We start from the raw sequence: 25,911 nt of genomic DNA, 5'->3' as shown, positions 1-25,911 counted from the left end.
TCTGAAGATTAGTGAGTTGAAAAGTGTGGAACAGGAGTTCCTGTCATGGCGCAGTGGAAACGAATCTGACTAGGAACCATGAGGTTGCAGGTTCGATCCCTGCTCACTCAGTGGGTTAAGGATCCGGTGTTGCTGTGAGCTGTGGTGTAGGTTGCAGACAAGGCTCAGATGTGGCATTGCTGTGGCTGTGGTGTAGGCCGGCAGCTGTAGCTCTGATTCAACCCCTAGCATGGGAACCTCCATATGCCATGGGTGTGGCCCTCAAAAAAAAAAAAGACCAAAAAAAGAAAAGTGTGGAACATTGAATCCATTGAGTACCCATATGAATCCTAACCATATATTCTCTAAAAATATATGTGCTAACATTATCTAAAAATATTTAATTCTATGAAAATGTTAAGTGAACAGTATTCATGAGTCAATAATAATTGACCATAATTGAATATAAATAAATGAGAGCTGGGGTGGAAAGATATTCTTCATGGTAGAATTCAAATTAGTGAGTGTAGAAAGAGTAATGAAAATAGAAAAAAAAAATCACCTGGTTAAATAACACAGTAATTACAGTAGTAATTTTTTCAGGCAAATATCATCAGTGAATGCTAAAATTTGTGTATTAAAGTAATGAGAAATACTCTGGAAGTATCTGTCTATAATGTACTTAGCTATTTCAAAGGAGAAAATTGTAACTTGATATTGGAGAGACTGGACAAAAATCATCTTAACTGAGTGATCAAAATGAACATCATTAATGAGACATATCAAATCAATATTATGTGCTTCTTGATACAGTTCCCTAAGAGGACTCAAAATAACTTCTGTAGTATTCTTACCAAAAATGCATAATCTAAATTTAATCAGGAAGAAACCTAGACAAATGTAAATTGAGCAGTATTCTACAAAATATGTGGCCAGTATTCATCAAAAGTGACAGTCATCAAAAACAAAAGACTGAAGATCTGTCTTCAAGGACAACTAAATGCTGTATATGCTCCTAGATTGGATCCTTGTCTAGAGAAACGTCTTTAGTGGAGAAATTGAAAACACTGGAAAAAAAAAAAAAACCTCAGTAGACTAGTTAACACTTTAGAATTGAAGTCAATTCTCTGGTCTTGAAAATTATACTCACTTATGTAACCTAGTAGCCCTTGGGGAATCTGGATGAAGGCTACATGAGAATTATTTGTACTGCTAGTGAGATTTTTTTTTTTACAAGTCTGAATTTATTTACCATATGCTAAGAAGGGTAGTAGTTCTACTTCTGTGATGGTTACATAGAGCAAACACAGGGATTTATACTCTAGGAACTAGCAGTCTAGTAAAATATATAACATGACACCGTAAAAAGTTCTAACTTCAATTCTTTGCAAATGTTAGAAATCGATAAATCTCTTCCAATAGGAATAAAAATACATCATGAACAAGGAAGTATTTTAGCTGCATTTTGAAATACGTCTGGAATTGAAACATGTAAATTTAGGGAGAGGAGGGCCGTCTGGGCACAGCAAGGGCATTACCAAGGAGCCCAAAAGCTGGTGATTTCAGTGAGAGGTTTATTATGAAGCGTGGGGTATTTGTAGGTTTATTATGGAGCGTGGACATGGCTACTGAAATTTCATTGAAGAGGGTCTTGAATAAAATGACAAAATGTCATAATCTCATCCAGTGGCCAATAAGGAGCCATGGAAGGATTTTGGACAAGATGATGTCAAGATCAGAAAAGAGAGAGGTACAAGGGTGACTGTGTTATGAGGTGGAAGTAAGGGCCATAGCATAAACCACTGGCTACTCTATGTTATTTAAACACACAACATTCAGGGAAGGAAAGGAAGATGAGTCTGCGATAGAAATCAATGAGCATTGCTTTCTTTCTTTTTGGGGGGAGGGGTGGTGGTGGCTGCCATGGCATGTGGAATTCCTGGGCCAGGGATCAGATCTGAGCCACAGCTGTGGCTGTGGCCACACCGGATCTGGACCAGGGATTGAACCTGCATCCCAGTACTCCCAAGAGGCCACCAATCTCCTGCACCATAGTAGGAAATCTGAGCGTTGCTTTCTTTTTTTCTTTGCTTTTTAGGGCCACACCCATGGAATATGGAAGTTCCCAGGCTAGGGGGTGATCAGAGCTACAGCTGCTGGCCTGCATCACAGCCACAGCAAGAGGGATCCCGAGCCACGTCTGCAACCTACACCACAGCTCGTGGCAGTGCCAGATCCTTAATCCACTGAGGGAGGCCAGGGATCAAACCCATATCCTCTTGACTCCTAGTCAGGTTTGTTAACCGCTGAGCCATGATGGGAACTCCTGCGCATTGCTTTCTTAACTGAGAAATAGTTGTTCACATTTAAATTGACCAATCAAGAATTGTCAACTTGGAGATCTTCATATTCACAGAGGCAGATGGTGAAATTGAAAACAGATCTCTTATGCACAGCTATATCACTAACACATTTGCTGCTCCACTATCCCAAACAGTAGATGAGGCAGTTTTAAACAAAGGCTTGGAAGTAGATGAATATTTTATTATAATGCAAATTTAGGGAAGGCAGCATGACAAATGCAATTCAGGAACACAAGGACACCATTTTACTGAGGGTTCTGACCATTGATTTCTCTGTAACACTTCCTAACTCCCCGTTTACTGCCAAATGTAGAAACATAATACTTTGGTTACCAGCTTTACACTATAAAATTATTTAGGTTCTATTCTTATATTTCATATTCAGGAGAGATTTTTTTTAATTATATGAGACTACAGTTGACTTAAAATGTTATATTTGTTTCAAGTGTACAGCAAAGTGAATCAGTTTATGTGTGTGTGTGTGTGTGTGTGTGTATCCATTTTCTTTTCCCATATAGGTATAGACTATTGAGTATATTTCTCTGTGCTATACAGTAGGTCCTTGTTAATTATCTGTTTTGTATACAGTAGTGTGTATATGTTATTCCAGTGCTCCTAATTCCCCCATCAACTGTTTACCCTATGGTAGCCCTAAGTTTGATTTTGAAATCTGAGTTTGTTCCTGTTTTAGAAATAAGTTCTTTTGTATCATTTTTATTAGGTTCCACATATAAGTGACATCATATGATACTGGTTCTTATCTGTCTGACTTTCTTCACTTAGTATGATAATCTCTAGGTCTTTCCATATTGCTGCCAGTGGCATTATTTGATTCTTTTTTATTGCTGAGTAATACTCCATTGTATACATGTGCCATATCTTCTTGATCTGTTCCTCTGTCAGTGGACATTTACGCTGATTCCATGTCTCGGCTATTTTAAATAGTGTTGCAGTGAACATTAGGGTGCATGTACTTTTTCAAATTATGGTTTCCTCTGGATACATGACCAGGAGTGGGATTGCTGAGTCATATGGTAGTTCTATATTGAGTTTCTTGGGGGTTTGGGAGTTTTTGTTTTTCGCTCTTTAGTGCCGCACTCATGTCATATGGAAGTTCCTAGGCTTGGGGTTGAACTGGAGCTGCAGCTGCCAGCCTATGCCATAGCCACAGCAACATGGGATCCTAGCTGCGTATGCAACCTAGACTATAGCTCATGGCAATGCTGGATCCTTAACCCACTGAGCAAGGACGGGGATCGAACCCACATCTTCATGGATTACTAGTCAGGTTTGTAACCTGCTGGGCCATAATGGGAACTTCCTATACTGAGTTTTTTAAGGAACCTCATTGATGTTCTCCATAGTGGTTATACCAGTTTACATTCCCACCAACAGCATATGAGGGATCTATTTTCTATGCACCCTCTCCAGCATTTATTTATTTATTTACTTTTGTTTTTGCTTTTTAGGGCCACATCCATGGCATATGGAAGTTTCCAGATTTGGGGTCAAATCAGAGCTTCAGCTGCCAGCCTATACCATATCCACAGCAATGTGGGATCTAAGTCATGTCTGTGACCTATACCACAGCTCACAGCATGCTGGATCCCCAACCCACTGAGCAAAGCCAGGGATCGAACCTGCATCCTCATGGATACTAGTCGGGTTCGTTTCCACTGTGCTATAACAGGAACTCCTCCAGCATTTAATTTTGTAGATTTTTTGATGATGGCCATTCTGACTTGTATAAGGTAATAACCTCATTACAGTTTTGATTTGCATTTCACTAATAATTAGTGATGTTGAGCATCTTTTCATGTACTTTTTGGTTATTTGCCTTCTTTGGAGAAAAGTCTGTTTATATCCTTTGACCATTTTTTGATTGGGTTGTTTGTTTTTGATAGGTTGCAGGAGATGTTTGTATATTTTGAACATTAATGACTTATCAGTTGCTTAGTTTGCAAAGATTTTGTCCCATTGTGTGGGTTTTTTATGGTTTCCTTTGCTGTGCAAAAGCTTTTAAGTTTAATTAGGCCCCATTTGTTAATTTTTGTTTTTCTTTTCATCATGCTAGGAAATGGATGAAAAAAAGACATTATTACAATTTATGTCAAAGAGTGTTCTGCCTTTGCTTTCCTCTGGGAGTTTTATAGTATCTGGCCTTAAGTTTAGGTCTTTAATCCATTTTATTTTTGTACATGGTGTTAGAGAATGTTCTAATTCTTTCACATGAAGATGTCCAGTTTTCCAACACCACATACTGAAGAGACTGTTTTTCTTCCATTTGATATTCTTGCCTCCTTGGTCGTAGATTCATTTACCATGGGTGGATGTGTTTATCTTTGGCCTTCCTGTCCTGTTCCACTGATCTATATTTCTGTTTTTGTGCCAGTACCAGACTGTTTTTTTTTTTTTTAATTTTTTTAATTTTTTGCTTTTCCTGAAAAGCCACACCTGCAGCATGTGGAAGTTCCCATACTAGGGGTGGAATTGGAACTATAGCTGCTGGCCTACACCACAGCCATGGCAATGTGGGATCTGAGCTGTGTCTGCAACCTAGACCACAGTTCATGGCAACACCAGATCCTTAACCCACTGAGAATGGCCAGGGATCAAACCTGTATCGTCATGGATACTAGCCAGGTTTGTTACCACTGAGCCACAATGGGAACTCAAGTACCATTCTGTTTTGATTACTGAAGCTTTGTAGTGTAATCTGAAGTCAGGAGGCCCATTTTTCTTTCTCAAGATTGCTTTGGCGGAATTCTCTTGTGGAGCAGTGAGTTAAGGGTCCAGTGTTGCTGCTACAGAAGCTTGGGTTACTGCTGCGATGTGGATTCGATCACTGGCCCAGGAACTTCCACATGCTGTGGGAATGGTCAAAAAGAAAAAGATTTCTTTGACTATTGGGGTCTTTAATGTTCACATACAAGTTTTAAAATTTTTTTGTTCTAGTTCTATGAAAAATGCCTTTGTTAATATGATAGGGATTGCATTGAATCTGTAGATTGCCGTGGGTAGTACAATATTGATTCTTCCAATTCAAGAGCATGGTATATCTTTCTATCTGTTTGTGTCATCTTTGATTTCTTTCATCAGCATCTTGTAGTTTTCAGAGTATAGGTCTTTTGCCTCCTTAGGTAGGTTTATTCCCAATATTTTATTATTTTTGATGCATTGGTAAATGAGATTGTTTCCTTAATTTCTTTTTATGATCTTTCACTGTTAGTGTATCAGAATGAATGAGATTTCTGTGTATTAATTTTGTATCCTGCAAGTTTACCAAATTCACTGATGAGCTCTAATAGTGTTCTGGTTGCATTTTTTGGGATTTTCTATGTATAGCATCTTGCCATCTGCAAACAGTGACAGTTTTACTTCTTCTTTTCCAATTTGGATTGCTTTATTTATTTTCCTTCTCTGACTGCAGTGGCTAGGACTTTCAAAACTATGTTGAATAACAGGGGTGAGAGTGGTCATTTCTTGTCTTTTCCTGTTATTGGTGGAAGTGCTTTCAGCTTTTCACCGTTGAGAATGATGTTAGCTGTGGGTTTGTCATCTGTGGTCTTTATTATGTTGAGGTATGTTACCTCTATGCTAACTTTCTGGGTGGCTTTTTCTGAATCATAAATGTATATTGAATTTTGTCAACAGCTTTTTCTGCATCCACTGAGATAATCATATGGTCTTTATTCTCTACTTTGTTAATGTGGTGTATCACACTGATTGATTTGGGAATATTGAAGAACCCTTGCATCCCTGGGATAAATCCCACTTTTAGTGTATGGTCCTTTTAATGCATTGTTGGATTTTTTTTTGTTAATACTTTGTTGAGCCTTTTTGCATCTTTATTCATCAGTGATATCGACCTGTAATTTTCTCTTTTGAGGTATCTTTGTCTGATTTTAGTATCAGGGTGATGGCAGCTTTACAGAATAATCTTGGGAGTATTCTATCCTCTGTAATTTTTGGAAGAGTTTCAGGAGAATGGTATTATTTCTCTAAATGTTTGATAGAATTTGTCCATTAAGTCATCTGGTTCTGGCCTTTTTTTTTTTTTTTCTTTTTAGGGCCACACCTGCAGCATATGGAATTTCTGAGGCTAGGGGTCGAATCAGAGCTGCAGCTGCTGGCCTACCCCACAGCCACAGAAACGCCAGATCCAAGCTGCATCTGCAAACTTTGCCACTGCACCTTGTGGCAATGCCAGCTCGCTAACCCACTGAGCAAGGCCATGGATTGAACCTACATATTCATGGATAATATTCAGGTTAACCTGCTGAGCCACAGTAGGAACTCCTGTTTCTTTGGAAGTTTTTAAATCACAGTTTCAATTTCAGTACTTGTGACTGGTCTCTCATGTTTTCTATTTCTTCCTGGTTGAATCTTGGAAGGCTGTGACTTAGTAAGAATTTGTGCATTTCTTCTAGGTTGTCCATTTTATTAGCACAAAGTTGCTTGTAGTAGTCTCTCATTATCCTTTTGTATTTCTGCAATATGTAACTTCTCTTTTTTCATTTATATTTTTATTGATTTGAACCCTCTCCCTTTTTTTCTGGATGAGTCTGGCTAAAGGTTTATCAGTTTTGTTGTTCTTTTCAAAGAAGCAGCTTTTTGTTTCATTGATCTTCTCTATTGTTTTCTTTGTCACTACTTCATTTATTTCTTCTCTAATCTTTATGATTTATTTCCTCTACTAACTTTGGGTTTTGTTTGTTCTTCTTTCTCTAGTTGCTTTAGGTGTAATGTAAGGGTGTTTGAGATTCTTCTTTTTTACTGAGGTAAGATTGTATTGCTGTATACTCCCCTCTTAGAATTGCTTCCTGAACTTGAGTGTTTCTTTATCTGTATAAGGAAAGTTTCCAGCTACAATCTCTTCAAATATTTTCTCTGGCACTTTCTTTCTTCTCTTTCTGAGACCCCTATTATGCTGATGTTGGTATGTTAAATATTGTCTCAGATGTCTCTCAAACTCTCCTCATTTCATTCTTTTTTAATTTTCTTCCATGGAAGTGATTTCCACCAATATGTCTTCAAGCTTACTTATTTGTTCTTCTGCCTCAGTTACTGTACCACTGATTCTTTCTGGAGTGTGTTTCATTTCAGTTACTGTATTGTACATCTTTGTTCTTTAAATCTTCTAACTCTTTGTTAAATATTTCTTGTAACTTCTCAGTCTGTGTCTCCATTCTTTTCCTGAGATTTTGGGTTATCCTTTACTAGTATTATTTTAAATTCTATTTCAGGTCATTGAATATCTCCTCTTCATTTAATTGTATTTGTGGGCTTTTATCTTGTTTCTTCATCTGAAATGTATTTTTCTTCATCTAATTTTGTCTAACTTTCTGTGTTTGTGATCTCCTTTCCACAGTCTGCAAGACTGTAATACCTCTTGTTCTTGTGTCTTTCCCCCTGGTGGGTAATGTTCATCCAGGGACTTGAATAGGTTTCCTGGTGGGAGAGACTGGGGCTTGCCCACTTATGGTCAGGGCCATGTCACGGAGTGAGTTTTAGAGGTGACTGTGAGCTCAGAATTATTTTTAGGCAACCTGTCTGGGTTTTAATTTTTTTTTGATGTGAGGTCCATTTTTACTATGGATGCCTTCCACTTCTTTCCTCAACGTATGCTGGCTGTTATCCTCTTGATAGGAAATGTGACTGATGTGGTGGGCCTGCACTGGGTATTGAGTGAGGCTCCTCTTTGCTTTGTGGTTGTCATTGCCCTCGCAGAGGCAGGGTCTGCTCCCTAGTTATTAGGTTAGGAGTACCCAGATCTGTTTCTGAGCTGCATTTCAGCTCTGTGGTGTGAGTTAGGCAGGATTGGAACACTCCCACTAGGAGAAGACCTCTGAGTTTTACTCCCCTAGTACTGTTCATCTGTGAGTGTTCTCTGTTGTGTTGCCTTTCAACCATTATAAGGTTCAAAATGTACACTGTTGTTGGCACTGCTGTGGTGGCAATTGGCCCTGGTATCTCTCAGGCATTGTTTTCACCAGCACAGATCCACTAAGGTCAGGTCCTGGGACTGCAGTAGTCATGCCCCTGGGCCCACTGTGGAAGCTGTAGAAAGCACAGACTCTGGCCTGGACCAACCCCCACATGTACCTGTACACAAAGCCCACAGATGCTAATGCCAGACCAGTTTCAGCTGAAGGAGCACTTGTCTGTTGTGACATTCCATAGGTGCTGTATTTACAAAGCCAACAGTGGAGGTGTCTCTGTGGTTCCCACAGCCAGAAGGAGAGGTTTCAGCTCTTCTTCCTTAGTCACAAGGCCTCTGGGGCCAAGCTTTGCAGCCCCACCTCTGCACATTGGCATCCCACCAGAGACTATTCCCAAGGTAGAAGGAGCACAAGAGCCTATCCAGAAAGGAGGTGGGTGGGGTGATAATCAAGCATGTGGGTTCATTCCAGTGGAAAGGAAGAGAACAGAGTTTTGGTCTAACAAGCCCGCCCAGATGAAGGTGGTCTCCATGGCCATCAGGCATGGGGAGAGGGGCTCATTTTGTCAGGAAGGGATGGAACAGAGGTCAGGACAAGCAGGCCTCCCCAGGTATGCAGAGGTAGAGGCCTACATGGAAAAAAAGCCGAATTGTGGCTCTACCCCTCACGTGCCACTTAATAATGGCACTTACCCTCTGTGGCTGCCTGGGTCTCCTCCCCAAACATCTTGAGTTGGGGTGCTCTATCCTCCAGGCTTCCTCTGCACAGCCAACTTCAGTTATCTTCCTGGGTCTGTTCTCTAAGTCCCATGTTCTAGCACCCAGCCCCCACACAGCTTGGGCTGGGGCACGCAGGGCACACAGACCATACAGACCATCGGTGTCGGTCTCACTCTGTCCTGTCTTCCACAGACCAGCTGTTGTGTTCCCCTCCAAGCTTCCAAAGCTCCTTTCTTGTCCCAGCTGATCTCCCTGCTGGTGAGGGGGCTCCAGTACCCTGGGGAGGGTACTTCTCCCCTTCAGGACCCTCCCCAAGGTGAGGTCTTCACGGGCTTCTCCTTCTTTCTTCCTTTTTTTCCCTTCTTTTTTCCCTTCATCCTACCTCATCCTTCATCCTACATGGAGATCCCTCTTGTCCTTCAGGTTTTGAGTTCTAGTGTTCTGTGGTGTCTTATGAGGATTGCTCCATTTGTAGATGTATTCCTGATGTATTTGTGGGGAGAGGTGAACTCCACTTCTTCTTCCTAATCCTCCATTTTGCGTTTCTTCAGGAGAGATATTATAACTGTGCTAAAGTAGAAATAATAAAATAACACTATAAAAAATCCAGAAACATGAGTTTAAACATTTCAAAAATGCCCTGCGATGTCAAATGTTAATAATAATTCACAATGTTTTGCTTCAAAGTTACTCTCTGAATAACTGAATTTTTAAAAATCTGTTTTCACTAGACAAAACTTTCTGGCTTTCTTCATTCTAGTTTATTCATTTTCATATGCATATTTCAAAATACTATAATTATGAATTTTGCATCATACTTTATCACGTTAATATTTTTCTGTGTGTATGTAATTTTCTTACATACTGGTTTCTGTGACAGCAAAATGTTACAGTATGTGGCTAAACCTTAATATTTAATTATTCTACTATCACTGAAAATATAGGTTATTTTTTACTGATTGTTATAAACAATGCTAGAACAAGTTCCCTTGTGCATATTTTTTTCTAATTAAAAATTAACATTTAGAAGTATATACTTCTACAATGAGCTATGTTCTAGTTCATAAAGTTGCTTTATTTAACTGATCAAAATATATATGGAACTTTTGTCATTGGATTTTAGTTATTGGTAATTAATATTCACTTTGATAGAAATTATTAAAATAATGAATACATTTGTCTGAAGTCCAGAGAAGGAAATCTTCCAAAGATATGAAGCAAATTCATACAAAAGATAGGAAAGTAAACTAAGGTTCCTTCTTTCTGTTTAACCTTTCTTTCAAAACATTTATTTAACTGCATACCATGAATCAAATCATCATTGCTGTCTCTTGGGTACCACATTGAGTAAGACCATCTTTCCTTCAAGAAGGTTACAGACTATAGTAGAAAATGGGCAAGAACATACCTTTTTAGTGTAGTAAGTTCTATCAGAAGAACATAGCCAGGTATCATTTTACTGTTATTTTAGTATCAGTTTGAGTGTTCAGTATTTGATTTTTGATGTATGATTTTAATCACCATAAAAATCCTATGAGGCATAAGTAAAATTAAGCCTATCTAACAAGTAAAGAAGCCAAGAATTAGAAAGGGCAGGTAAACTGCCAATGGGAACATTAATTGTCAAGATTCAAACCTAAGTTCATGACTCCAAATTCCCTTTTCTTATTGAAAAACCATCACTGTTTTGGCTTGTTTCTTTAAACTTTTTATAAAACTGAGGTATAATTGACACGTAACGTTATCTTAGTTTCACATGTATAACATAATGATTCAATATATGTATACAATGAGAACTATTCACAATAATTCTAGTTAACGTCTGTCATCTTGCCTGATTACACATTTTCTTATGATGAGAAATTTTAAAATCTACTCCCTTAGTCACTTTCAAATGTGCAATACAGTATTACTAACTAAAGCCAAGGTACTATATGTTATGTGCCCATGACTTTGTTTATTTAATAACTGGAAGTTTCTACCTTTTGACCTCCTTTACCCACTTCTTCCACCCTGACCCTCTGCCTCCGGCAAACACCAATCTGTTCTCTGCATATATGAGCTTGGTTTGAAAGACTAGCATTTGATTATAACATTATAATTCCCCTAACATATGTTGACACATGGGTCTCTAATTACCTAGAGTATCTCAGGGAAAGTAATAAATCCATTATACTTCTCCTGTGCACTTTTTTTTTTTTTCTTATTTGGGCCGTGGTTTTCTTCGCCCAGCCCTGCACTGTCCAGTTGGTGTGTCAACCATATTAGTGTGATGCCACATAGAGAAAAATGGTAATGTTTTCACGGCAGAATGGCTTTAAGTCTCTGGCCCAGGATTTACCCAAGACTGAGAGGATCCATATTTCAAGATGAGCCAACCAGCATAGCCTAGGGTGACTGCTTTCACTTCTGAAAGTGCTATTAATAATGATACCAAGAAAACAGGCTTACATCCAGCCATCTGGGTAAACCAAGACTGTGGAAACACTAAGTAAGCAACAGCAGTTTAAAATTCTGGTCTGTATGGTTATTGGTGGAAGGAAAAAAAGTTCCCAATGGAAATACTGTTCGGTAAAAAGCAAACACTAGAAATTCTCCGTGAATTAAAACCAGTATCTCAGAGTTTCCATTGCGGCTGGAAACCTGACATTGTATCCATGGGGATGTGGGTTCAATCCCAGGCCTCATTCATTGTGTTAAAGATCCGACATTGCTGCAAGCTGCAGCATAGGTCGCAAATGTAGCTCAGATCCTACATTGCTTGGCTGTGATGTAGGCCAGGAAATGTAGCTCCAATTCAACTCTTAGCCCAGGAACTTCTAGATGCTATAGGTGTGGCCCTAAAAAGAAAAAAAAAAAAAAATGTCTCTGGGAGTAGCTTGTTTGTATAGTTACTTTTGTTTGAAGGGTTCATGGATATGGTAACTAATGCATGGTAACTAATAATGGTAACATGTGCAGTTTGGGAATTACATAACTACTGCTCCCATTTATATCTGTCAAATATAACTTGATACTATTAAAAAATACTTCGAAGCTGAATTTCATTCAGTCTTAAAATCTGTTAAAAAGGAATGCATATCGTGTAGTATAGCTTGATGGTCTCTGAGACTAAAATCATGACAAGATGCCCCCACTTTTTATTTTCCATAGAGCTTAAATAAAATACCATAAGATGTTCTGTACGCATCTCCCATGTGGCTATCTTCTTGTTCACATGCCTCGTATGATATACTTCAATGCTGGCATATCCGTTGGGAGGACAGATCATTACATGTGGAATTAAAAAAAATAGTAATTCTTGCTTTACCACATATAAGCATTATGAAATACCTGAGGTGCATTGTGTGTGTGCAAAAAGATAATATGTGAAAGAACTTAACACATAAAAAAGGCTTAATCTATGTTACACGCCCCTAAGCTTAGTTTTCATCTAACTTTACATGTTTGTTGAATAACTCCTGGATAGAAAGGCACTGGGCCTCCCAGAGAAAGACATCATTCCCAACTTAAACTTAGATGTGACGGCTAGACACGTGGGGGCTACTCAACTCTTATTAATCTCAGTGAAAAGAATGTGACCTAGATGTGCCCTCTTAAGGTACTGTACTGCTTGAAAGAGCCACCAACAATGAAATTTGTATCTAAACAAGAAACAACACTTTATGAGAACTGACTCTTCTCTTAGCAGACATGAAATCTTTTCACAATTTGAACTTAAAGTCGCAGGCTCATATCCCAGCATAATATCTGGGATTCAAATTCTCTCTTTCTCTAGTGGCCTTTAAAATCCTCTTTTTTAAAATCCTGGACTCCACAATCCACTTATTTAGGTATCTTAATGGCCTAGAATTTAATCTGATCTATCCAGTACATTTATTTCCTAGATGAACAGATTTGGTGGCTACCTGACAACGGCTGCACAGCCTCACCATGAAGTCTTAGGACAGGGGCCAGTAGTCTGGCTAAACAATTAGTGTAGAATGATAAATAATTTTGCATCCCTGATGGAATGGCTACCAGTACCATGAAAGATCGCTCTGATTTCGCCATGATGTATTGTACTGTTGTCATGCAAAGGGATTTAATGACAGAGGATCAGGAAATCATAGTTTGCCCATCCATTTATCCTGCAGAGAAATATGCCTGAGTGGGCCAGCCAAGGCCACCGCGGAAAAGGCTAGCAAAGCAGGACCCTGCGCTCTTCACACTCAGGTGTTTGTAAGAAAGTTGGAAAGGAAGGCAGTGATAACGGAGGTTTCGTGGTGGAGGAAATGGCCTGTTAGAAAGGGGGCCTCCAGAGTGTGGTTGCTGGAAGCAGCCTGTCCGTCTTTGAGCTGACTCAGACCTAAACACCTAGCTTGTGCAAAGCGATGCAGAGGAAGAGATACAGAGGAAATAAGCCTCCAGGGCCATCAGAACTTGTCTTTCTCCTCCTGTGTAGTTGGGGAGACATAAAATCAATCTGCACATGAAAACACAAAATCCCTGGAAAGGTAGTCTATGAGTCCAAAGTAAATTTCGTATTATTACTCAGTATGGGTAGATTTCAGGAAAGTTTTGTTTTGGTTTGTGTTTTTTTTTTTTTAGGTTCCTTGGAGTTTTTTTTTCTGAATATTGGATATGGGCCTTATTTTCTGTAGACTGTTAGAAGTGGAAGGATCTTTAGAAATCATAGCATTCAGTCCCTTTGATTGTGGCTGAGAGAGGCAAACAGGTTTTTTCTAAGGATAGAAAGAGAATGACCATGATTGACCATCTAAATCAGTACAGCTTTGAGAGGGTACAAATGCATTATTACTCTGGGAGAACAGGCTGTCTGGTTACTCCAGGCATATAAATAATTAATAACTGTCTTTTGAATTTGGTTATCAAACAGTTTTACAAGTTCACCCCCTTCTGGACCGTGGGGAGGACTGGTGGCTGGATGTGCATACTGAGTGTCAGGAGGAAGAATAGCATTACCCCAGACTCTGTCATCTGCACAGTCTGACCTTCTGGCAGTGTGACTTTGCAGTTTTGAGAATAGGGTGAAAAGGTGATGAACTGATTCCTGGTTATAAACTGGGAGAAAGACAGAAGCATGCACACAGTGTGTCTATGCAAGTGTGAAGCTGCAGCTCGGTGCATACCCAGGGGCCGCCTCCATTGCCAGGATAGGGGGTGTGGAGACGGCAGACACATTTCAGACCCTGTTTATCTGTCAAAAGGAAGGAGGTCCCAGCCTGCTTCCAAATTCTTCTTGGCTCAGGGTCTGGGGAACCAAGCTTGCCTCTGGGCAGGCTATTATTACAGACTGCTTTGTGGAAATAAAGCTGGCAGGGATGAATAGAGACAGGTAAGAAGGGACATGGAACAAAATACAAGTTTTACCGGCATGAAATCAAACAAATTAATGGGCATAGAAAATGTTCATCCTGAGTACTTGTTTTATTTCATTTTCTGGCAAGATGGAATGCTGGCAACACTACATTTTCAGGCTAAGTTTATTGACCACAGAGTGCCAAGAAAGCTGAGAGATTTCATTTCACTGTTAAAGTAACAGTTATCTTTGGGCGAATAAAGGAAAAGCCCATGGGACAAGGGTGAGAATGTGGTGAAGATCAACAACTAAAAAAATACAACTCAAGTTAATATATTTCTTAGAGTTATATAATGAGATGATTTCATAAGAGTGATTAACGCAAGGGTTACAAAAGCAGTGATAGCTTCAAATAGGTTTATTTTGAACGTACACACCAAATGTAGAATCTCCATATTATGAGACCAGCTTCTGAGTCAATTATAAAGTTCTTTTGTTTTCATATATTCATATCTAATTAAATATTAATTTAGTGAACCTAGAATCCATTCCGATGCCTCTCTGTGGTCACTTGGCACAAACACTGTCCCAAATTACAACTCTGGAATCCGTTTCCAAGTTTCTGTACATATCGTCAGTAACAAGCTCTTCAAAAATGCCTTTATTTAGCACCAACTGTACCAGGTCTTGAGTGTTTTAGAAAAATAATACAGAAAACGTTTGTTTGGGGTTTCTAGCACCTGTGACACTAAAAGAAACGATCCAAATAGTCTCAGATTTAAAGCAGGTTCACATGCTGAGGACGTGTAACTCCTGGAGCCTTTTAGTTCACAAAGGAGGTTGGAAGATAAAAAGATGGCTTTGATCAACTCTCGCTATAACTTAGTATTTCTTAAATGTCAGTCACGATTATTTCATTTACCAGAAATATTTTTTTTTGTTTTTATATAGTGATTTTTATTTTTTTCCATTATAGCTGGTTTACAGTGTTCTGTCAATCTTCCACTGTGCAGCATGGTGACCCAGTTACACATATATGTGTACATTCTTTTTTCTTACATTATCATGCTCCATCATAAGTGACTAGATATAGTTTCCAGTGCTACACAGCAAGATCTCATTGCTAATCCATTCCAAAGGCAATAGACTGCATCTATTAACCCCAACCACCCACTCCCTCCCCCTCGGCAACCACAAGTCTATTCTCCAAGTCCATCATTTTCTTTTCTGTGGAAAGGTTCATTTGTGCTGTATATTAGATTCCAGATATAAGTGATATCATATGGTATTTGTCTTTCTCTGACTTTCTTCACTCAGTATGAGAGTCTCTAGTTCCATCCATGGTGCTGCAAATGGCATTATTTTGTTCTTTTTGATGGCTGAGTAGTATTCCATTGTGTATATATACCACATCTTCCTAATCCAATCATCTGTCGATGGACTTTTGGGTTATTTCCATGTCTTGGCTATTGTGAATAGCGGTGCAAAAAAATTTTTCATATGCATATGCTACCTATACTATTAGTTTTTTTGTTGTTTCTGCATCAAATCACTTCTATATTGAAATGAGTTTTTTAGGAGAATTTGCTTTACCTCTATAAATGGAAGAACACTTATTTTAATAAGTAAAGTTAATCATAAAAAATGCATGATTGTTGAAATGAAAATACTCATCGGAGAGTACCTAAATCATCTTATTTATTCCCAGTGGTCCCCACACCACACTTCGGTAAACACTGTTCACCCAGTCTTAGAAATGCAGAGCACAGGCATTGGCTGATTTAGAATGTACAGGAAACCTCTAAGCTAGGGATAGGATTGGTTATAGGCAGTCCTTTCTTTTGCACTTTTCTTTCACTAGTGCATTTTGTTCTTACAGAAAGCCCATTGCCTTCTCTAAAGCTTAATTCCCTTGAGCTTCACCAGAACCATAAACATTTGCAATAATAAAATCTCCTCAGGTTCCTGAGAAGTTTCGCTGCTATTATGTAACAGACCAGCAGAGAAAATATCTGCAGTCCTGTGGGGTCAACTCCCAGAAAGCTTAATATCTAGCCACAAAAGCTTTGCTATTTCCGGCTTTTTAATTTTCACTTGTTAATGTGTCTGCAACTGCCATAGTATAAATGGCAGCTCAGTTTCTCTGAAAAGAGAAAATTTTCATAGTTAGAAATCTGCTGGGCTCTCAAGGTATGTCATGTATGACAAACTCCGAGCCTCCAAGATGCTTAGATTGCAAACAGAGGATTCAGAGTCAGATAATGTCACTTCCTCACAATGCATGGTCAAAGGCAAATATTTCATTTCACTGAATCTCCATTTCCACATATGCATGTGTGTGTGTCTGTGTGTGTGTGTGTGTGTATGTGCGTATATCTATGTATATGTGTGTGTATTATATATATACATATAATACATACACACAAATGATGGCCAATTTCCCCATTGTCTATACAAATATACATGTAAATACACAAATGTATACATATTTGTATAGATAATGGGGAAATTAGTCCTCATCTCAAAGTGTCTACTGGTGAGGCAGCTTTCCAAAACCTTCAGAAACAGATGGGAGACTAATATGTATGTTTTAATTATTCAATGACAGACTTTTATTTACATATATTATATTTAGGATACTGTTCTAGATGCTGGGGATACTTAGCTAAGCAGAATGTAGTTTCTGCTCTCAAAGAGCTTACAATACCCAGAGAAATGACACACTATAATACAAAGTATTGCCAGAGCCTATAAAACTAAAAATGTGTCATCTGCCCTTATATTTATTATTGCTAAATAGTTTTATAAGGCCATCTCTATGAAATCTAGTTGGCAGGATCAATTAATTGTGCTAAAATTAAAATGTTCAGGAAATTCGGGGAAAAGAAAAGAGAGAATGCACGTGAGTAATCATGGCTTTAAAAGGATTCTTTGACAAGGATCCTAATTTTAGGCATCTGGGATGTCACTCAATCCTAGAAAACTATAGCCAGGACAGGCCTTCCAGGGTCTGGTAGTGAGTGCTATCCACTTAGATACATAGAGATGGTCAGGTACAGTCTAGGGGATGGAATGAGACTTTGTGTTCTGAGGGCAGCCAGGTCTTATTGCATGGGGAGGATTACTTTGGACCCTTAATCAGAGGTCCCTCAGTCTTCTTTCTCTGTGACTTCTCTCCCATTCTGAATTTGTCTCTCTTTAAATAGCTATCTCTCAAGAGCAGGAGAAGGAAATTTGGCACCAGGGATTTCTCAAATATATAATCCTGTTCTCCAAACTCATATTCCCTTATCTGAAAAACAGGTGATTGTATCAACTTTGACCAACTATTATACAGATGACACAGGTAATATTGACAGGGTGCATAGAACCCAGCACAGTGCTCCCTACAGAGTAGACATTCAATACATGTGAGTTCTTCCCCAGACCTGCTGTCAGAGATTATGTTGTATTTTGCAAATATTGTGGATTTCTTGGCTTTTATATATTTATAACACCTATTCATAACACTATATTTATTGTACATATGGCCCCTGGTTCATTCATTCAAAAAACACTGGTTGATGTGTCCATGGAATAGATTCTTGGAATTTAAAGATTAATGGAACAGAGTCCTGCCCTCAGCGAGCTTGCAATCAAACATTTCAACAGGTAGTTTTAATACAACTTGCTGAGTCCTATGATGGAGGCATGTACAGTGTGGCAGGGCTTCAAGAGAGGAATGCTCAAATTTGTTGGTGGGCAGGGATGTTTCAGAGAGGAAAAGGGTGAGTACTGTTGTGTTAGTTAAGGAAGAACTAGGATGCAGTCCAAGAGAACCTGGACAAATCATACTTGTGGTCTCATTTTTGTGAGGTGTCTCTAACAACAGGGGCCTTGATTCAGTGGTCCTAGGTCAGCTTACACTGTAGCTGGGACATAATCACTTTGTTTATCTAGAAGATACCCATGCTGGTAGCTGTTGGGGAAGCCAGCAAATTCATATAATATACATATTCATATAAATACTTATTTTTATAGTATATCATTGTATTATTTACAATGTTGTATTAGTTACGAGTGTATATAAAACTGAATAACTGTATCTATTATTAAAGGCATCTTTTTTCAGATTCTTTTCCCTTATAGATTATTACAGGATATTGAGTATCATTCCCTGTGCTATAAATAGGTCCTTGATTATCTATTTTATATATGGTGTGTATACGTTAATCCTAAACTCCTAACATAAGCCCTTAAATTATCGAGGATGAACAAAAGGGATCCTATGATTATTTCGGTAGACTACTCTGAGCAAATATGACCTTGCTTAGTACCATTTGGAATAGTTAATGTCAGTAAACTCAGGTCACATGGCTGTCCCATGCCAGACACTGAAGAAAGAGCAGGGAACAAGGCAGTCTCATCACTGACGTCACTCCCAGTCTCAAGGGAAGATAGACACGCAGAAATATTCCAGTGATGTTGGTGTACTTTGGTAAAAGATATTCTGTCTCATTCATTAAATATTTGTTGAACACTTGCACAATATAGAACCACACAGAGTAATGTGGAAGCACCCTTGGCTTGGGCTGGGAGGTCACAGAAGGCTTCCTGGGGAAGATCACACCCAAGTTGCATCAAGAAGAATCCCAGATGGATTTGCCAGACAATAGGGATCTTTCAAGCAGTAAAAGGAGACTGGGCAATGTCACAGGGCTATAAAACAACATAGTGCCTGTGGGGAATAGCAAACAGTTGAGTCCAGCATTACCAGATCGTCACATATAAAGGTGATGAGGCTGGAGATGTAGCAGGTGAGAGATCATGAAGAACCTTGTACGTGTGGCTACGTGTATCTGATAAAGGACTTTATCAACTCTCTGAAGCCATTAAAGATGGTGATTTTTCTGGAAAATAGAAATTTCTGTTTTCAGTCATGCACTGATAAAGGTTTTCTTTTTAAGTTATAGTTACTAAAAGTATAACATTTATATGAGAGCATAACATTTATATGTTATTATCCATTCATTTACTTAATAAATATTTATTGGTTTCCCACAGTGCCCAATCACTGTGATGGGTTCTGAGAATAAAGCAGTGAGTAAAATATATGCAGTCCTACCCTCATGAGACATGCTGTCTAGAGAGAGAGAGAAATTCAAAGGGGTTATTATGAAATAATTACAAGACATACTGTGAAGAGGCAGTATGGGATATTAGGAAGCCAGTAATTGTAGAGCCCAGTGTGAAGGTCTCCTGGGTAAAGGTCAGTTTGGTGGGAGCCCTGACGAATGAGTGTGATTTCAGTAGGTGAAGATGGAGTGAAGGGGCAGAGAGGTGAATGGGTAGATAGAGCAAGGTGGACGTCGAGCACAGTGAAACTATAAGACATTCTAATGGTGGATACATGTCATTATACATTTGTGAAAACCCATAGAATGTACAATACAAAGAATGAAGTCTAATGCAAACTGTAGTGGACTTTAGTCAATAACAATGTATCAATATTGGTTCATAATTGTAACAAGGTTACCACACCGATGCATTATATTAATAATAAGGGTAACCGGGGAGCAGAAAGGGGATAATGGGAACTCTACTTTCTGATAAAAAGTTTCCATAACTCTGAAACTGTCCTAAAAAAAAAAGGTCTACTCATTTAAAACATAATTAAATCATGGCATAGCCATGAATTGCTAGAAAGCTCAGACTAAACAGACAATGTTGTCATACAAGAAACAATGGAAAATTCCTGGCTTTTTGCCCAGGGATCTCCCTTGTCTCCATGCAGAGAGATTTCTTACTGGTACTTAATGCCAGTACCTCCTGGATAAATATGAGAAATTTAGGAAGTAGAAGCAGCTGCACCCGGAGTTCTGTGTGTTATGGTCTCTGAAAAATACAAAAGCTACCAAGAAGTGATCTCTTGCACTTCTGGGTTTTCCTTCTGCTCAACACTTAGAGCTGTGTCCAAAAGATGGTCACAGCAAGGGCCCTGGAGCAGGATGGAGCAGTGTCAAAAAGCCGAACACATTCCCCAGGAAGCTATTAATGTTGGAGGCAGATGTTCTATCAGGTCATCAGAGCTCTCTGTGGTGATACCAACTCAAATTACCACAGATTTACAGTAGCAGTTTATTAATATAGCTCTGCTATTCCACACCCTTGCACCCCCAAGAGGCCAAGTCCATAGAAAGGTCCCAACACAATGCCAAATATGGTTATAAGGTGTTAATTGCTAGTGATTCTCAACCACACCATATTATCTTGGCTAAATGTGGACCAAGAGAATATTCAGGTATTTGAGGTTTTTCTTCTCATTGCTTCGCTAATTGATTTCGAAATGTGAACTGACCCAGTACTCAGTGACAGGCCATGTGTTCAGCTTGGGGTAATTAGGTATCACTAGTCATTCAGTCGCATCTTACATCCCTCGTCTGTTTCTCTGGAAAGAAATTAGGAAAGCAGTGAGTTATGTCTTCCTCAAGGTGAACCGTCTTTCCAAATTTGCATCTAGTGTTGTGAAGAACAAAAGCTACCTTTTCTTTTGTCAATTTCTTTTCACATACTTGCATACTTTATCCTCCTGGTACAATAGGACGCTCTTGTCTGCATTAAACGTGGAAGCATAAAATTTTCATTACAGAGAGAGACTTCATGGATGCTGTGCACTCATTTCCAACAAACTCTCAGTGGCTGGAAGTCAGTTACAAACTTTCAGTCCCTCAGATGCCCCACGATCAAGCAGTGGATGTGCATTGGTAATAGTATGATTCTGGAGAGGTTTCTTCTTGTTTGGAGTATTTGCTGATATTTCTCTGAAAAGTCTAAGTATGCGCAATCAATGCCGCTTAACAGGAAAGATCATGCTACAGCTATGTTAAACTATGTTTTTTTAGTTGCCAGTTTGCACTAACCATGTCTGTCGGAATGAGGAAGAGAGGTCCCATGTTGGACAGTTTGTAGTTCTACATTCCTTAGTTAATAAAATCAAGAAAATATGATCTCTTATGTTCAGATTCCCAAACGTCACTCAGGTGGCTGTAATGATCAGATTCTGTAATGATCCGAAAAGTCCGTGGACCTTTCTCAACCCCACATTCCCACCAAAAAAAAGTTTAACTCCTAGAAAAAAGGAAAGTTAGTTGCCCTCTCCATGACAGAAACACTATTAAAGCTAACTGTTACTGGGTACCCATCTGTGTTGCAGACATGATGGTAAATGTCTTACATATATTCTCTCATTTAACCTTCTGACAGGTCACAGACATGTTTAGTGCAAACTGGCAACTAAAAAAACATAGTTTAACATACCTGTAGCTATATTAAAGTTTTATTATTACCAAATGTATATATAGCTAAGGAGAAAAAGTTTCAAAAAGGTTAAATAATGTGCTCAAGTTCACTTAGGTAGTAAAGTGGCAATGCCAGGACTTGAACCCACATATTAAAATGCGACATCGTGGCTATCCTGTATTAACCACCATGTATTTGTTTCTACCTTATGGAGAAACACAGCTGAGGTTTTGTAGACGTTACTGAACACCTGTTGCTCTCCATAGTGACCGGTTTTGAGGCAAGTCCGGTTTTAAGCTCCACATGGATCCCCACCACCACCACACACAAATACACTGGGTAATAACTGTTCTATAGAAACGGAGTGAATCTAGGTCCCCAGAAGAGTCTCTGGATGGGGCACCAAACATTCTTCTGAGAGGTTAAACAGAGAGATGCTCTCCAACATTCATTTTAACTTTGTCTACAATGTGATGACTGCATTTTGGAGAAACTGGGTAAGCCTCCTCATCCCAAAGACAAGAATGCCCAGTGGTCTTTTCAGGCAGACAACCTGGCTTTATTAACTACAAATGGGTATGATCTGGGCAAGCGATAGGTCATGTTAGCTTCATAGTGTCAAAGGGAAACAGGGGTTCAGTGAATGGTCTAAAAGAAAATTGTCCTGTGGTATCGCTCCCAGTCTACTGCCCAGGCTGTCAATCAGGCACCCAGCTAGTTATCTCATGTCTGTTTCTCATCCCGTTTATCCTGGTGACTGCATGGAGGAAGCCTCGTGCTCTACAAGGGCTTTGTTGAGATTGTACCCTGTCTAGGATGGTTATCCGGTTTTAACAGCATTAACTCTACTTAGAGCTAAAACCATTTTGGCCATGATTTGTGGGGTACGGCTTTACAGGCTTCTTGAGGGAGGCTGGGTCTAAGCAGTTTTTAAGGTGAATGTCAGGCTGTAGGGCAGATACTCCCTCAAGTGCCAAGTAGGAGAGGCTGAGAGTGGCCTCTTGGTGGGTTATTTACATATAATGAGAGGATGTTCGCCCTTCCCTTCACTTAATTGTCTACTGGGTTCACCGAAGATCCTGATGAGAGCTGCACTCATCAGTCAATATCAGAGACTGCCCCTCAAAGCTCTTTTTTGGGGTGTTATCTTGAATTCACTGGCACTCATTGGATATCAAAACAATATTCAAGAAAAAGGCTTAGATTTTGGATAGCAGAGCCGTGCCATGCTTCCCGCCTCTTGTGCATCTCTCCACAATTTTGTACATGACATTAATTTGTTCCACAAATGTCAACTGGATACCTTCTGTATGCTAGGGCCTGTTTTAGGCTCTAGGGATAGAGCAATGAACAAAACAGACACCTATCTCTGCTTTATGATACTGATATCCTAGGAAGGAGAGAGAAATAATTACAAATTACTTATAATTATTTATAATTACAAATAAATTGTAAATTCATAAAGAGATAAGTGTGTACCAAGTTAGATGGTAATAAGCATTACTGAGAAAAATATTAACAGGGAAGGGATAGACAGTGATGGACAGGGGCTGAGATGAGGCCATTTTAAACAGCTTGGCCAGGGCTGCTTCACTGTGTAGGGGACTGGAATAACAACTGGAAGCAGATGAGGAATTTAATCAAGGGTCACCTTCTGGTTGAGGTCTTTTCCAGAGTGGTGAGTTATCTGAGAAAGGAGTTCTGTGCCTGTTCAGTCATTATCAAATGTATGGTGTGAGTTAAGCTTTCAAGTAAAAAGCGAAGTAGACCTTGCGCTCTTCCTCATGTTAAACAGTCATAAGTAAATAATTGCAATGCAGTGAAGTACGTAGATAGAGCGACCAAGAAAAAGCTACATGTAAAACTGTAGGAGAAGGAAGCAAACTGTGTCCAAGGGGAACACAAGGAGGCTTTAGGAGAAAGGTGGTGTTTGAACGGAGGATTAAAAGATGATAATGTCCAATAGTAACAGCTAATCTTTTCCTTTCTGTCAAACAAAATTTCAACAAAACATGTCTTTTTCATCTTTGTATTTCAATTTGCCTAAGTAGACTATGAATACATTTCCACTGTAAAACTTCCAAACAGAAATGCAGAGACCAAATGTGAAAGCTACATACCACTCTTCCAGTTGCCCTGGCTCTACAGCCTGGCTCTGATCCCTTTATTATGCATCAGTGGCGGGAGGAGCAGGTCAAAGAAGACCACTTCTTTACTCCATAAATATGTACTGAAAGCTTACTGTGCAGTAAGCACTGTGCTGGGAAACTGAACACTAGCCTTAAGACAACATGACACTTGCCTTCAGAAAGGTTACGATTCAGTGATTCCAGGCAAATGGAACCACAGGTACAGGCACTGACTCATGAAGAGATATGGTTTTGATAAGACCAGAATGTAGAATACATCTCACAGAGAGTTTTAGGGATTAAGTCTTGAAAGATACCCATGGGCTAGGTTATAACTCTATAAAGACAGCCAGTGTCTAGCTTAGAGGATCTTATATGGTTAAACTAACGCATTTGGAGTTTAAAAATATTTTCTGTGAAGAGGAGTTCCCGCCATGGTTCAGTGGTTAATGAACCCGACTAGGAACCATGAGGTTGCAGGTTCAATCCCTGGCCTCGCTCAGTGGGTTAAGGATCCAGCGTTGCCATGAGCTGTGGTGTAGTTCACAGACGCGGCTTGGATCTGGCATTGCTGTGGCTGCGGCATAGGCCGGCAGCTACAGCTCTGATTAGACCCCATATGCCACAGGTACAGCCTTAAAAAAAGCAAAAAAAATAATTTCTGTGAAAAATTTTAGAAATTATAAGTAAAAGGTTGGTACTGTTACGTTTGTAGTTCTTTTGCCTAAATAAAAGCCTTCTCATTATTTTGGTAAATTTCTTTATAATATTTCTAATACATTGATATAGTTTAATGAGCAACATATAATTATCCTTCTGACTATAAATAATTATACAAATTATTTAAAAACACAGAGAAGTATTGGAAGAACACAAAAATGCCTGTGTAATTCAACCACACAGACAAAAAATGCTAACACTATAATGTATTTCCTCCAACATACATCCTCCTAAATGTGTATATACTTTTTTTGGTGTGTATGGTATGTAGACATTTTCTTTCCCATGTCTTTAAATAGTCTTCAAAAATACAATTTAATGGCTAGAAAATAATATTCTCATTCACAGCCACCTTTAGGCAGCATTGAATTAGATGTCATATGGAAAGATCTGTTTCATTTACTTGGAAATACTTTAGGATAGAGTTTAAAACCACAGGCTGAGGAGTGAAAGAGAAGTAGGCTTGAGTCCTTGCCCTGAACTTGCCTGCTGGGTAGCTCAAGGAGCTCAGTCTCTATACACCTCAATTTCTTCATCAGTAAAATGGGCTCGCAAGGGGTCTAGTTTATAGCGCTCTTGTGAAGAGTGTATAAATTGTCTAAAATGTTTCAAAGCACAGTGCCTGGAGAGAGTAAATATTCAGTAAATATATGTTAACTAATATAATTGTTAACAATGTTAACAAATGTTCATTACAACTATTTGCCTGATGTTTTCCCCTGCTTATAAAGCAATCGCCTGCATACAGAAAGACTAACAGATGTTTTTATTAGTATATAACACCTAATAGTCATTAATATGGGCTTTCTGTGATAAAGAGACCCGATTCCTATTTAAATGGCTTGGTCTACAGTACAGAGTATTTTTCCTGTGAAAAAAGGAAGCAGTTGTGCTGTGTAGTTTTACTAGTAAGGTACACACATCCGTGAAGGTTTACTGCTCTTCTAAATTAGCAATACAAGCAACTGGACTGGCTTGGTGTTCATCCTTAGGCTGGGTCACTCCAAATGAGCCAAACCTGAGCAAACTGTCTCAGGAATCTACCTCTGGCCTAAGCCACTCAGGATTTGGGCTGGTGCCGACCGAGCTGCCCATGACTTTCCAGACCAAACTCTCCTCCTCACCAATAATTCTCATCCTTTCTTGCCCTGCTGTTCCTTCTTAGAGCAGTGCTGAAACAGACATCATTTTTATTACGCTATTTTTGTGAGAAACTTCTAGAATAACAGGAAATCATAGACCTCTAAAGCTGGGAAGGGATTTTAATAGGCATGTAATTCAGGGCCTCCTAAATGTGGCTGTGAATGAGAATGATCGAAGGCTATGATCAAAACACCATTTCTCTGATCCAACCCCAGGGAGCCTAATTCTGTATTTTTAATACATTCCATGGGTTATTCTTTTATATATAGCCAGATTTAGAAAACACTCATTTGAACCATCTCCCCACCTAAAAGAGAGCCGTGATTCTTTCAGGCA

At 39.1% G+C, this 25,911-nt stretch overlaps 1 protein-coding gene and 1 long non-coding RNA gene across 7 annotated transcripts in view; one reads left to right on the top strand and one right to left on the bottom strand.

The window, feature by feature from the left end:
• Positions 1–25,911, top strand: part of GRM5 (glutamate metabotropic receptor 5) — a 523,779-nt gene that overhangs the window by 288,995 nt on the left and 208,873 nt on the right. The window lies entirely within an intron of this gene.
• On the bottom strand, positions 16,903–24,228 carry LOC110262218. The gene is made up of 2 exons (XR_002346981.1): positions 20,643–24,228; positions 16,903–19,194 (listed from the first exon to the last, which is right to left on the bottom strand). It is a non-coding gene; the product is annotated as an uncharacterized LOC110262218 (long non-coding RNA).

The sequence above is a fragment of the Sus scrofa genome, chromosome 9 (genome assembly GCF_000003025.6).
Source record: "Sus scrofa isolate TJ Tabasco breed Duroc chromosome 9, Sscrofa11.1, whole genome shotgun sequence".
In the NCBI taxonomy this organism is placed as follows: domain Eukaryota; kingdom Metazoa; phylum Chordata; class Mammalia; order Artiodactyla; family Suidae; genus Sus; species Sus scrofa.
This window is presented reverse-complemented; position numbering and strand designations above follow the sequence as displayed.